Source organism: Mesitornis unicolor, unplaced genomic scaffold, assembly GCF_000695765.1.
Source record: "Mesitornis unicolor isolate BGI_N332 unplaced genomic scaffold, ASM69576v1 scaffold16303, whole genome shotgun sequence".
NCBI classification, from domain to species: Eukaryota; Metazoa; Chordata; class Aves; order Mesitornithiformes; family Mesitornithidae; genus Mesitornis; species Mesitornis unicolor.
This window is the reverse complement of record NW_010174111.1, coordinates 30,285-33,475: the sequence shown is the minus strand read 5'-3', so window position 1 is coordinate 33,475 and position 3,191 is coordinate 30,285. Positions and strand designations below refer to the sequence as shown.

General features: G+C 52.6%; 1 long non-coding RNA gene across 1 annotated transcript in view; it reads left to right on the top strand.

The window, feature by feature from the left end:
- Positions 1-375: 375 nt before the first annotated feature.
- LOC104537926 overlaps positions 376-3,191 on the top strand; it is a gene marked incomplete at its 5' end in the record, with an annotated part of 4,575 nt that continues 1,759 nt past the window's right edge. Inside the window, one exon of the long non-coding RNA XR_728111.1 lies at positions 376-578. This is a non-coding gene — a long non-coding RNA (uncharacterized LOC104537926). The remainder of the gene's footprint in view (positions 579-3,191) is intronic.

The following is a 3,191-nucleotide window of genomic DNA, read 5'->3' as shown; positions in this document are numbered from 1 at the left end:
GCCCTGACCCTCAGCCCCCTGCTCCCCTCAACGCCCAGCAGAGTGGAGTAGGGTGCTGGGTGGCTCCCAAGTTCTGCCCCGGCAAGCAGGAGAAGACCAGGGCAGGGATGAGGCCACCTACTCCCACATCTCTTGGTGAGGAATCCAGCATCTCAACACGAGATCCTGTCAGCAGGAGGGGGAAGTTTCCCGAAGTCCCATTTGGAGCAAGGACCTGGGATTTCTGGGTCTCTCCTTGCTTTGTAGTACTTGCTAATTTAAGCATTAGGTTTGCTCAGTGCTTCTCACGGGCTTGTGGCAGATCACAGCTTTGCTGGAGCCCCTGCCTCTCCCCTCCCAGTGTTTTCGTGCAGACACAAGTGTGTTGTGTTGCAGGTCACTTCATGGGGAAGAAGATTTTTTTGGGCTCCCCGCGCCGGGGGCCGCCAGAGGAGCCTGCGGTGCCGATGGTCTTTGGTCCCTCTCTCAGAGCCTTGCTGGAGGACATGATGGAACTGCTTACCCGGGAGCTCCTGAAAATCCTCTTGCAGGAGAGACTTTTGGATAAGAACCAAGGAAAATATGACCTCACTGACCAGGTGAATATTGACTAAGATGCAGAGTGATGCTTGGAGCAGGGAGGTGGTGGAGATGTTAATCTGCCACAGCCAGCCTTGCTGGAGATGGGAGCATCTGCATGGCTGCTAGAGGTGTATTCCCCTCTTCGGCTTCTGCTCCTGCTAACCCTCCTTAATCCACTTCTGAAGACCAGCCATAAAGGGGCAGAGGAGAAGTCTCCCTAGGCTTATGCATAGCTGGGCAGTGGCTAATAGTCCCAAATGCTTGGGAAGGGTGTGACAGTGAGCAAGGAGTGCTGCAATAGAGCTGAGGTAGTGGTGGTCTCCAGCCTAGGATTTGTTAATAAGCATCTGGGTCTTCCTTGGTCAGATGCAGAAGAGGATGGCTGGCCACTGTGGCTGCCATGAAGAAGTGTCCCTCTTTCCAGCCACTGCAGGAACAGGGAAATCCTTTCTCCCCACTATTTCTGTAGAGAGAGACCAAGAGGAACACAGCTCCATGTGAGTAGGGAAGGGAGTCTGTCCTACAAAGATGCCTGGGGTTTCTGATCTGGGGTCTGTTTGGCTGTGGTTGGGATCCCTCATTGAGGGGCATGTCGCTCGGTTAGCTTGCCTTTGAGAGGGCAGGTGTGTTAGTTGTACTGCTGCAGAGGGAGTCTCGGGGAGCAGGCGGGAGCTCTGGTAGTCCTGCTGTGCATCAGCAGGTCCTTAGCCTCCTCAGTGTGCCTTTTGTGTCGGAGCTCATGCAACTTCTGGTGGAAAACCTGCCCCTGGGAGCAATGCTCACACACAGACCCCCACACCAGATGCAGAGATGGAATTGCTCGGTCTGTGTGGCTCTGCTTGTCTGCTGCCTCATGCGTGCTTCCCTGGTGTCTCATCCTTTCTAGTCACTGACGGATGTAACTGAGAGCCAGAAAGGGATGAAATCCTCTCAGGTGGGTCCTACATGTGCTGTCCCGCTGAGCTGCTGTACTTGAGCTATCCAGTAACACTGCACACAGATAAAGCTGCTTCTGTTACGCAGGTTTAGGCAGTGCTTGCTTGTATTTGCTTTTGTGGGGATGGCACAGGTGGAGTTGCACAGATGTGAACCTGAGTGGTACTGGTTGTTCAAGTACCGCCTTGACCTGATTTCATCAGATTAAGGTAAATTGAGGGTTTCCTAGAGGGCTGCCCTCATTGGGATAGGGGGCTTTCCACCACGAAAATACAGTTGGGCACAGCTGGAGGCACGAGCCCACCCTGCTCCCCTTAAGATACTGTGTGCTGTGACCTCTGCATTGCTGCAGCTTTTCCTTCTCCGATGCAGCTGAGGGGGAGGAGAGGGCTGTGAAGGTCCTGGAGCCTTCTCCAGCTTACCTGGGGAGCCTTTGAGGAGGTTATTTGCTGTGTTAGCTGCCTGAGATGATGAAAGAGCTGGTGGATGTGCTGCCCTTCCTCATCCACTAAGATGTTTGTGAGCGTGTGGTGTGTTTGATTAAAGTGATCCTTGTGGCTCTCCTCTGTAGTTAAGTGGAGCGGTCACTGCTCACACTGTGGATGGGCTTGGGCAGAGGCTGCTCTGGGTGCTGGTGCTGTCAACTGGGTGCTGGTGCCCTGCCAGCCCTGTCATCGCCCCTTCCCAGTGCTCGAAGGCAGGCCCTGGTCAGGGGTAGCGTCTAGCAGCAGACCCCAGCCTTTGGCGCTTGTGTGCTGGGTGCTGAAGCTCTGCTGCTGGGGGGCGATTTGGCTCATGGTCAAGGAGATGCTGGCCAGGTGCCTGCCTCAGTGCCCCTCTGGGAGGTGGGATGCCCTGCACACAGGTGGCATTGCAGCTTTGGTGCCTGATGTGCAGCTGACTCCCACCCCTCACCTTCTCCCAAAACCTTGCACCTCTCCTTGGGCAGTGCCTTGGTTGCCTGCTGTCCTCCTGCTGGCAGTAGAGACTTTGCTGGGTGATAGGTCTGATTCTGCCCTTCAGGCATGTCCTGGTTTGAGCTAAATAGAACTAATTTTCTATTTAGTGATTTTTCCTTTTCAGCTCAGTCTCTTCTAAAGTGGCTGTACTGTCTGAAACTAAGGGCATGTTTTTCCAGACAGTGTTCACTTCTACAAGTGATGGTGCTTGTTTGTTATGTAAACATGGCAAAGCCACTGTCACACCATGGGTGCTGTATCTGCACCTGCGGGGAGGAGCAGATCCAAAACTGACCAACAAGGTATTGCATCCCACATATGGCATACTCGGTATAAAGCTGAGGGACCACGAGGGTCTCGGCCCTTCTCTTGCCTTCCCTCTTGCTTTTCTTCTCCTGCAATGGCTGAAGTATGAGCAGAACCCTACTAGTTTGTCTGCCTCTGATCCAGATCCGTGTGTTCCTGAACCCAACTCCTGCAACAGCTCCCACTGCTGCTGAGTTCAGTCTGGGACTTTTCCAGTGCCCTGCTCCGCAGAGCCTCTGGTGACATAATTGTCATTGGGGGGTGTGGGGGGAGGATTTTATATTGGTTTTATGTATATATTTGTATGTATTTCATTATTTTCCTATTTACATTATTATCCTGTAGTATTAGTTTTATTGTTTCATTAAATCTGTTAGTTTTGTTTTTTTTCCTCCAACCTTTAAGTCTCTCTCCCTTAGTCTCTTTCCC